Below are 12,129 nucleotides of genomic sequence, written 5' to 3'. Positions count from 1 at the left end.
AGCCAAACTGCCTTCCCTAAAAGCTTTGTCTTTTCTCACTTTTAAAAATAGTAGAAGATGAAATCCATTTACTTATACCTTGGCCAGCTCTAGAGCATATCAACTGTTTTAATACCGAACAAAATAAAAAAAATAAAAACCACCAACAAACAAAATACAAAAAATGTTTTAATTTTCATGTTACACATTGAGCATGTTTTCATATATTTCTTAGACAACTATGATCTTAAGTGACTAAGATATTTTATAGTTTCTCTGCTGTTGTTTTTCTTATTATTTATAGGTAGTGTATGTATAGCATTTTAGTGACTATATATTACATGTAATATATGTTTGTGTTTATTTAATTTTCCAACAATCTTACAAGGCAGATATTGTTATTTCTATTAGCTATGGGGAAACTGAGACTTAGAGAGGAGAGGTTACATGCTTTACATCACAGTGACAGGTAAAGAGAAGAATATAAAACTACTTATATTCTAAGTAGTTTTTAGTGCTCAAACCATAACATCATAAATTTGTTTGAAACTCCTGAACACCATCCAGTCACTTCGAAATTCACAGATACTGAAATGTAAATAGCAAAGTCCATACCAATAGAAGCTAAAACACAGAAGGAACATAGCTGGAGACACATCAGCTCCTACTACTCTCCCTATTTGTCTGTCCATATGCAGATCTTCTATATTAAAGTAAATTTTCAATGCAGTAATTGGAAAGTGAAAAGGATAATGCAAGTGCATCAGTACATCGAGTACTCAATTAATGAAACGTTTGCCATGTAGTTACTTGTGTCAATTTCATTTTTTAAGACAGTACAATCTGGGTCATAATAGGTATGGACAAGAGGTGAAGACAGATGAAAGATACATTTTCAATAATTATATTTATCATAGAACAAAAACATTTAAATTTCACTCACATTTTTCAGGTCAATAATGTTTTGCTACTTAATTTTATAATCTGTTCATGAATTAACTACAAGTTTCTAAGGCACTCTTCAAATGCATAAATTCTAATAAAGACAAGCACAGATACCAATGCAATGCCTTTTAGGACAAAATGGGAACCCTGAAAAGAAGTAATAAGATAGTTATTTGAAATAAGTTCTGCAGAACTAAGACATGGTTGAATAGAAAAAAATCAGATAAACCTAGGGTTGGAGATTTTATCTTTCTGTTTTATAAGAATATGTATTCATTTATTTTTCACATTAATTCTTAGCGTGCAAATAAAATGAGGACTAGAAAGGGATGCAAGAAAGAATTTTGAATTGACTGGAAGAATAATACTCTGTCAGCTTTCTAGGATTCTGTAATGACAAGGAAAGAAAATACTATTTTGAAGATGAATTCCCCAAGGTCCACTGAAATCCTACTAAAACATCATAAATCTCCTGTGGTTAAGAACAACTAGCATTTTCTATACTACATTCAAGGCATAGCATAGGACAAATCTATCCTAGAAAGTTTTTATGCCTATGAATCTTTTTGTAATGTGGTCTGATACTTTTATTTAAGAAACACTGATATAGAATATTAAATGGTAAGCTTACTATTTCTGGGTCCTGGTTGAGAACAGCCTTTTACTCTAGCAGAACATATGAGTAAAAGAATAAATAATCGATCCTTTGGTGGAGAGGGGGAAGGTGCACAGATGGAAGAGAGTGATAGTTGATGGTAAAGGTGATGAACTGAGACAGAAGAGCCCTGGCCCCTGGGACGCTGAAAAAATGGCCTCGATAGAAACTGTAGAATACTATTCACCTCAACCCACTGACCCCAGCATGTTGCTTCAAAAAGCAGCAACTTCTACATTTCCCTTTCAACTCTTTTTTGGGTAAAAAATGACTACCCTATTGGTAGATATTATTCTATAAACCAATATGGGGTGCGACTAACTTAATTATGCTCGCCAATGCTGTCAGTCATTTGATCCATTACTGTATTCACCTAGTCATTGAACAGTTATTAGTTGGGCCCTTGTTCTCTGCAGGCACTCTGCTGACACTGGGCACAGACTGGTGAGAAAGGTAGACACATAATTCCTACCTTACAGGACTTCCATCCTAGTAGAGAATTAGAAAATCAAAGAAATGTGCATATATACATAAATTGTCTGAAATGCTATTACAATATAGGCACTGTCATATAATGGAGAATAATAAAGGGGACCTCCTTCAAAAAATGGTCAGGGATATTTGCTAGGCCAAAAAATGAAAAAGAACCTAACAAACAGAAAGATGTTTATATATGTATGTGTTATTTATATGTGTGTATGTTTTGGGGAGTGTTTTTAGGCAAAAATAATAATATGCATGAAAGCCATGAGGCAGAAATATTGCAATGTATTTATAGGTCTGAAAAAAACAATTTGTTTGCATTGGAATGAAAGGAGCTATAGTTGCAGTCCAGGTAGGAGATAAATATTAGCTACTATGCTTTGAGGAGTTACAATAGATATGTATGTTTATTTGTCCTTTATTTTTCACAGATTTGTCTGTCTTATGTCCTTTTATTAAATAACCGCTTTTGCCAAAATTCATAAAATATTTTTAAATAATGTCCACTTCAAATGAAACAGGGAATGTTAAGAAATTTACTTACTCAAGGTCATGAATCTAGCAACTGGCAGAACTGAACATTAAAGCTATTGGATTCCAAAGCTCATGATCTTTTCAGAAAGCTCCATGGCTCCTCATGAACGCCAATCCCAAATAGTTTATTACCATGGTTTGGCTTGGTATAAATGTCACACAAATTTTAAGCACCACAGAGCTAAAGTAAATCCCAGGACCAGTAATTAATTCTATATCCAGAATCTTAGTGAACTGTGGAATATATTTTAATGAAAAATAAACATGTACTGCTTGATACATATCAACAAGAAATGTTTACCCACCATCTATCAAATTATAGTTCTTCTATATCATAAAAATAATAGATACAAATAATATATAATCTGCTATGAGTTTACATTGTATGTCACTGAGTTACACAAAATATCATTTAATATTTTTAAGATTACTTTTTATTCATTATTTTCTATCATTTATTTAGAAATTCCAAATAATTCTTGAGTTCTTTCTCTGAGTCAGGCTTTAACTCAGGGTTAGATGTAAAATGGTGCTCACTCACAGAAGAGGTAGATACAGAGGACTATAAAAAAACTAACTTTCTGGTTTAGGTTTTGGTTGTCAAGGATTGTATTTAGGTGAATGAAATTACAGAATATTTGAGGAACTTCTATGTATATGTGCTCCAAGAAAATATATCTTTATGTATAAAACACAGCAGCCGATTGAACAAGGATTTATGACATCAGTGCCCAAGAAACTGAGAGATAGTGGGTTCCATATACACTTTCAAAGAAGATGAAAATCCCATTGTAAATGCAAACCCTCTACCAACACAAGAAATAGGGGAATTTCATGAAAACTGACTGGGGTGCTAATGGAAGGACCCAGATAGGACCGAAACTTCATCCTGAGCTGCCTACCTAATTACAGTCTCTAACAGTGCTCATGAATATTCTTTTTTCCATGTGCCATCTAATTCTTTTGTGTTTGGAAATCATGGGAGCACCGATGGAATACAGTCTTGTTAGGACAAGCATCACAAATAACCGTAAGCAGTTAGTTATCCTTTTAAAATAACTTCCAGGTATAGAGTTCTGGTCAAGATGGCAGAGTAGGTAAATGGTGTGCTTGCTTCTCCCATGACCACATTAAAATTACAACTAAATTATAGAACGATCAACCAGGAGAAACACCTGAAGTCTAGCTTAACGGAAATCTATAAGTGAGGATATAAAAAAGAAGCCACGTCAAGATTGAAAGAAAAGTTTAAAAAAAATAAATTTTTATACTTGTGTGAGGGCTGAGAAACTCAGAAAGGATAGTTCCTTCTTATATTTTATCAGAAATTATGTTATTTTTTTAAAACTCCATGATATTACCAAGAAACAAAAAGAAGCTAAATGAATGAATGAATGAATGAATGAATAAAAAAATGACCTCTTGATAATCTTCGAGGCCTTGGACTTTATCCTCCAATTAATGCACCCCAGGTCTCCTTCGTGCCGAAGGGGGTAATTGACTTTTTGATGGAAAGACTGGCAATTACTTTGGTGGAATCAAGTATGATCATCAGAGAAATTCTGACAGTTTACAGTTTTCATTCTATCCTCTGTATCTGAAATGCATACCCCTTCACAGGTTCCTACTATGATCAATTGTGACCCAAACCATCTGTTTGAATTCTCCACTGGAAAGGGCAAGGTACTTTTAGCATTTCAATTCACCATAAAGTTCACATTCACATAGATATATAGTACATGGCTATAGAGTTTAACAAAAATGTTTGTTGGTTTTTATAGTACTACCATGACCACTGATAGATTTCAAAAGCATCTCCTTGGTTCTGAATACTTTGAAGGAAGATCTGAAAATAAAACTTTTAAATATCTTGGAGTTATTATTATGGAAACCACATTGGTGCTTCTTGCATCAAACTCAAGGTGCTTTTTGTGTATGTATAAGGGGGCAAAATGGAACTCCTAAACATCCTTACATGCCTCATGGAAATGAAAACAAACCTTGAGTTTGGATTAGGATATAACAAAGTCTTTTGGTAGATTTGACAAGCTGAAAAGCTATAATGTTTACACTATTGCCAAGAGCAGCGCAGGCTGGTCCACTCTGAAGAGCTCAAAAATGGCATTTGGATTTTGGCTAAAGTGAATGCACCTAGCGAAGGAATCTGGATTACACCCTGTTCCTGAAGTGTACTGAAGACTCCCACTGATTCTCTCACAGGTCTGTGAAGGCATTTTGAAAAACTGAAAATCCGATCCAATCTCTTCCAACCACAACACTGTTATTAGTAAGACCAACAACTTAACTAGAAGCAATTTTGCCAACGTGTAGATTCGGAACCCAAATACAAGCGTGACTAGTCTAGCCAGTACTGCATCAGGACACACCTGTCCTGTATTTTTAGCCTGCCATGAACATTTGTAACCATAGAACTTCTCTTTTTTGGCCACTTGCTGCTGTTGTTCTTATTTACAGGTTTCTCCACAGTGTGCCAAAGACTGGAAATTTCTACATCTGTTTTTGAACATAATTTGATATTTTATAATTGAAAGCCCATTTGAAAAGCTTAGGAATGGGGAAAAAAAAATTAGTACACTCCTGCTAGAAAAGTAAACAGAAAAAATAGTATTGATTCTGGATATTTTTTTAACAGACTCAGGATGAAAAAAAATGTAGCTGTCACTATGGTTATTTTTTAAAAAGTTCATTTAAAAAAAAGAAATGATGTGTTAAAGATAGTATATATTATTATTAATTATTGTTATGTTTAATTATTGTTTGTATTGCTAATAACAAATTTAGTCACCTATTATTTATCAGATACTCTTCTCACTGATAATTATTTTATAGAAGTCAGAATTTGAGTTTTAATTTAATATCATTTGACCTTCATTTTTTTAAAATCATATTTTTAAAATCATGGTTTAAATTCATCAGGAAGATTATGTTGCTCTTGAAGTTTTGAGATCAATAAAATCTAAGCTGCTTTGTGCCAGCATTTTCATCATTAGAAATACCATACGTATTTTCAGGGGTAACCCATGTGCTTGTTTTTTTTCCATTTTGCACATTTATTTTTTAATTTATGAAGAATAAATTAACATTTTTGGTGTACATTTCTTTGTGTTTTGTTTTACACAAACATAGATTCTTATAACCACTCTATAGACAGGGTACAGAAAAATTACAACATTCCAAATAATTCCCTCATCTTATTCATTTGTGTTCAGGTTCCCCCCTCACTCTTAACTCCTGACAATCAATGATCTGTTTTTTGTACATATATATATGTACAAATATATATATTTGCCTTTTCTAGAATGAAGCAAAAATGGAACCATACATTATGTAACTTTCAAGATTAGGTTCTTTCACTTAGCAACATGCATTTGAGAATCACCCATGTTTTTTAAGTGTCAAGAATGTATTCCTTTTTATTACTAAGTAGTAACTCTATTGTGTGGCTATCCTACAATTGGATTATCCATTCATCCACAGGACATTGGATTGTGTTCAGCTTTTGTGTTATGAATAATGCTAGTATAAACATTCATAGAGAGGTTTTAAGTTCTCACAAATATATAAAAGTGGGCTTGCTGGGTCATAGATAAGTGCATATTTAACTTTTAGAGAACCGCCAATTTTTTTTCAAAAGTGGCTGTACCACCACCAATATATGAGAGAGTTCCTGGTGCACCCTATACTTTCCAATAGGATTTTTGTTAATGTTGTTAGATATTCTAATAGTCATATAGTGACAACACATAGTAGTTTTAATTTGCATTTCCCAAATGACTGATGATATTGAGCATCTCTACATGTATCTTTTGCCATTCATATATTTCCTTTGGTGAAGTCTCTGTTCAAATATTTTGTCCAGTTTTTAATCAGTTTCTTTTTTTTATTAACTTTTATATATTCTAGAGGTAAATTATTCATTGTAAATATTTTATTCCAGTCTGTGATTTGCCTTTTCATCTTAACAGTGTCCTTTACAGAGCAAAGCTTTTATGTGCAATGAAGTAAAATTTATGGATTATGCTTTTGGTGTTGTATCTAAGAAATCATTGCCTAATCCAAGATTATGAATACTTTGTCTTAGGTTTCTACACTTATCTATCTGACATTTATGTCTGCCATATATTTCAAATCAATTTTTAATAAATAAGCATGAGGCGTGGAACAGTAATCATATTTGGTATATGGCTGTCTACTTGTTCCAGCTAGTTCAACTATTTGTTGAAAAGATTGACTTTATCCATTTAATAGTTATTGTACCATTGTACCATCATTTCTTAGATATAATACACTCAGCAAAGCCAATTATTTCACCCAGAAATTTTAGGCCTAGACCTTAGTCAGAAAAAATAAAACACACTGTGGTTTTGTTGGAATGTGTCTTCTCTGCGTATCTTTCTCATGAATCTATTTTGAGATCTGAAAATAAATCTCCCGGGTCTCAGCTAAATCTTTGTCTTAACACAAGAAATGCCTACAAATCTTCAGTAATTCTAAGATCACATTATTTGTCTAGTTCAATAGCATTACTGGAACTTATTTACTGAACAGATATAAGAACATTCAAATAATGTTTAAGAGAGAACAAAAAAGTGCTTTAAAATAAATAAATAAATAAATAAATAAAAATGTTTAAAGTAGAGAAGAATATGTTTAGAATATCTAGAACAAGGCCACTTGTTATGTAAAATGGAAGTTAATAAGAAAACAATTGCCAATCTATACAAAAGCAATGCTGAGCACTTCGATCACTACATCAAAGCTGAAAACAGTAAGAAATTTAAGAATAATTCATTAAATTCACTCAAAGTCTAATGTCAAAAACCTCACAGGAGTTTCATTGCCTTCTAATTTTCTTTTTAAAGCTGTATGAATATAAATGTTCTAATCTTGTCACTATAGAATGAATAATGTATTTTAAATTGACAGACTGACATTATAGAAAAGAATGCTTTCAAAATCACTCACATTGTGCAGAGATTTAATGACCATTCAAACATAGAGAAAAAGAGAACACGTGCCTGCCTTTATTTCTGTTTTTCAAGGAATCATTGGTCCTGGGTAGGTTTTCTTCCAAAGTGCCACACAAAAGAACAAAGAAATGCTCCTGAATTTTCTGTTCTGTTTCTGAATGGGAAATGGACTGATGAATAAAGAAGTGCCACTTTTTTTTTTTCCCAATGGAAACAATGAAAAGCAAAGAAATGCAAAGTTAAAGATTCAAAAGACAGGAGCCCACTAGCTGTTTGGTCTTTTTTAGCAGAAACTGTAGCCATAATTCCTGATTCAGATAGGCATTTTCAGTGAAAGTTACTTCCTTTTTAGGTTACTGACTGGATTATAGGTCCTTTGCAGTCAAAGAGACAGCAGTGAGCAAACAGATGACACTGGAATCTGTATAGATCACAAACGCAGTTCAGGGCATGAAACTCTGAATGTAGCATCTTCCTTTAGAATTGAAAAGGTCTTTCTGAATATACACAATACCATCTTCTGAAATTCCTAGCAGGTCTGGTATATGGTAGGTTTCCATATGCCAATGGGTACAATGGCCTTAGGGCAGTTCTAGGAATATTCAGAAGCTCTGAAACTGATGCTAGGTAGACCTGGGAAGATAGAGTGATTCTCATCCACTTCCAAAGGACACACACACACACACACACACACACACACTCTCACACTCACATATACTCTAATTGACATTTGGTATCGTGGCTTCATGGCCACAAGTGTGTGAGATGGGGTTAGAAGTTTGGTTTCAGAATGAAAGAAGTCACTCCTCTAAGTCATAAATAATTTTCCCCAAATTAAAACAAATAAATTGGTCAGATCATAATGGTTATGGCCAATTCTGAGGAAGAGTAGTGCATATTACTGAAAAGAAAAAGGATCCCAAATCAGGGGATGACTCTAACATTAAATATGGATTAACTTCCAAATTCTGGACAATTTTAATTCAATGTTGTAATACTCTATGGTTTTCAGTTAACTTTTGTCATTCTGTTCCTAAAAGAAGTCTCAAGGCCTTTATTTCAAACTTTATTCATTTATTTTTGTCTCTACTTCAACCTCTTTTCAAGTTCTTTAAGTCTGCCACTGAGAAGCTGCCAATAAATGCTATAACCTCAAAAAGCTATAACCTCAGTTTGTATATTTTTATAGACTTGAGCAGGAGATATTGTGTGTAAATTCTCTCCATCAACCCAATCTCTTTGTTCTGTTTTTAAAGAAAATAACATCACCATCATCAACAACAAAAAAAAACTCAAAAATTTTAAATTGATGAAAGGAGTAAAAAAATATAGTTTATGGCATTAATGTTCTGGGATTGTTACAATACTCCTCCTAAAGTCAGCAGTTAGTTTCATATTAAATTTATTTTAAATAAAATTTAACTGGTTCTCCAGCATATTTAAATAGATTGAGTTTATGATATTTCTACATATGGGTTAAAATAATATGATTTTTCTGCAAAAATAAAAATAGTATAGTAAAATTGGAAAATTAGACAAGTTCAAAGAAATGCACTGAGGTCATATTCAGCGAATAGTTTTCCCCAAAATTCACGGCATATTTGCCTTCAAAAATTCTTATTTAGGGATTTAAAAAACAACACTATACAATCTAATTATTATCTCTAATTAAAAAATATTGAAGTAATTTCTTTAGTGAAGTACCTACAGAAAAGGCATTCAGAGATGATAGGATGACATTCTGCAAATATGTGTGACTGAACCAGACAGTCTCCTTCATTTCTTCTTCCCCGCCTTTATGAGCACCATGGGCAACATAGTGCCAAAGCAGAACTTAGCACTGCTGAGTAAATATAGCTCATGTCTGCCATGGGATTGTAGGATGAGGTTAGAGTGTTCTTGCCATTCCCATTGTAAGGCAAACGTAAAATATTCTGTCTTGCGAATATCTAAAAAAGGACTCCTGGCTTCTGGAGTGACTGCTGATGACATTAACTTTCAGAAATACAAGGAGATTTTTCTGATTCCTTTTTTGACCTTAGAGGTTAATAAGGAACAAAATGAGAGCAGGTATTAAATTCAGAATAAAGGAGAATATGAGGAACGTGCTTCTGTGCCACTACCTTCTCTATAGTTTAATATACTCCATTGTGTATTCACAAACATCCATACATTCATACAATCTTTCTTTATTCTGCCCTTAAAAGTAAAATCTCTTTCCTATGAATTTTAATAGCACTTAATCTGCTTACCAAATAATGGTAATTCTTATTTACATATAATTTTTGTGGGTTAACTCTATCTCTACCATTGGACTTAGTCCCTTGAAGTCAGGGACCATAGATACTTGTTCATTTCTTCCACAGTAGCCTGCTCAGTGCTTTACATTCTTGGGACAGTTTGAAGCATTATATAGATGTAAAGTATTATGCAAGATATATCTTCAAAGGCTAAAATTTTAAAACTATCAGAGTATTTTATCAATAGCAATATTGCTTCATTATACTACATTTATAAGAGATTCTTTAAATTACCTGTTAAAATGCATATACTCAAAGAGTATTACTCATGCGTGCTTTTTAGACTATTGATGAGTTATAAAACAAATCTTTTATCTGACTTTGCTCTTTTTTTTTAGTCAATGTATTATAATAATGATTACATTCACTAAGGACATTTTATATGCTAGACACTGTAGTAAGCTATTTACATACAATCTTTCTGATCACATAAAATGTGTCAACAGGTGACTGAACACATATGCTCAGATGGACTAATTAAATTGTTTGAGGCGATAGAAATAGTTGAGCTGATATTCGAATCCAGATTTAGATTTCTTAAAATCCTATGAGATTTTCGCAACAGCTCTCTTCTTTCTATAAATATTTATTTTTAATTATAATTTAAGAAATGATCAGTATATAACTTGGAAATATTTGTTATTGAGATCCTATTAAAATTAACAGACACATCTCCAATTTTCAGGATCAACCACACACAATGGGAAATGTACACTTCAATGACACTTGAAAAGTTACAAGGACAGTAGATCTGGGGTTATAACATTTAATCTTAGATTCTATGGAGGAGGAAGAACAAGTCAAAATGCAATCTTTACATGCAAAGAGGTGTCAAAACAGTCATACAATTAATTGTACCTATAATATAGACTATGTAAAGGTAGAAATAATGAAGAATAAGGAAAAGGCAAAAATAAGTGTGAGTTTCTTGGATTGAGTAAATGAATAGAGAAGATAAGGATGTGAGATGAATACAGAAATATCTGATAAATTCAGACAAACGTGCTAGCATATGACTTGGAGATCTTACTGGATAAAGTTTGTGAACATATTTTTGAGTGTTTTGACTTGAAAATAAAAGCAGTATTTGGTGAAATACAAAATTGGATTAGCATGATCAATTTACTTAAAAAATCTGCAATAATTCCTTTTTCATAAGTTCTACTTCTGTATTTCCTAATATTCACCCTATGATCTGCATATCTCCAAACGAAGTATTCGTTTTCTTGAGGTAAATATTAGAAACAATGGAAATGATAAGCACTTTACTCTCGATGGCAAAATTTTCAACTCTCTAGCTAACCTAAATAGTCTTAATATTTTGTTACAATTCATGTCTTTTTATCTGCACTACAACTATTCATTTACATCAGTCTTCTCTCTCAGACTATACGCTATTTGCAATTAAGATCTGCAACAAATTTATCTTTACAGCTTCTGAACCATGGACACCATACTCTGCATATTTTGCAGAGCAAGCAAATGACTGAATGAAAGAGAAATATTTCAGTCCTCAGCTATACATGAGTTGGTTTTCCATGTGACAAGTTTTACAAATGGATACCTCTGTTTCCATTGTATTTGAGAATTTTTTTCTTTTTTTCTACTCTAGAACATTACTATAATTTAAGCCAACTGATTTATCCTAGAACCAGACAAACCTTCTGTCAGAAAATCAGGAATCTCAGGTCCCAGGACAGAAAGACAAAATTGTTTCTGACAGACAGTGGCATCCTGATTACATGGTGTATCAATCCTCCAAACAATGGAAATTTCTGCTGATACTGATCTAACGTTAGACTCTGCAGTTTTGCTTAGGTTATATCATTCCCTGCTTTAAAACTGTCAATGGCTCCCTCATGGCAGCGTGTTTCACATTCAGATGTTTTCACTATTAAGAACTTAAAAAAAAAAAAAGCCTCAGATAGATGGATAGATAAATGTGAACTGATGGATGGATGAATGGATGGATGGATGGGTAGATGAAAGGATGACTGATGGACAAATAAATGGAGCTCCTGAAAACTGGAAAGTGTGTCTTATTCACCTTTGTACCTCTGGTGCCCACCAGAGTGCTTTGACATCTAGGATCCACTTAATCAATATTTGTTAAATTAATAAAAAAAGAAAAGAACTTATTTTTGTAGAGAAGAAATACATCTTCCTATGGTTCCCAACATTGGTCCTTGTTCTGCCCTTCAGAAAATTGATTCTATAACTGGTTTTTAGGATGTTGCAAAAC

The 12,129-nt window shown here is 32.8% G+C and overlaps 1 protein-coding gene across 1 annotated transcript in view; it reads right to left on the bottom strand.

Annotated features, from left to right (window-relative positions):
• Positions 1-12,129, bottom strand: part of ANO3 (anoctamin 3) — a 331,395-nt gene that overhangs the window by 154,099 nt on the left and 165,167 nt on the right. The window lies entirely within an intron of this gene.

This window comes from Pteropus medius, unplaced genomic scaffold (assembly GCF_902729225.1).
Source record: "Pteropus medius unplaced genomic scaffold, Ma_sr-lr_union100, whole genome shotgun sequence".
NCBI lineage: Eukaryota > Metazoa > Chordata > Mammalia > Chiroptera > Pteropodidae > Pteropus > Pteropus medius.
This window is presented reverse-complemented; position numbering and strand designations above follow the sequence as displayed.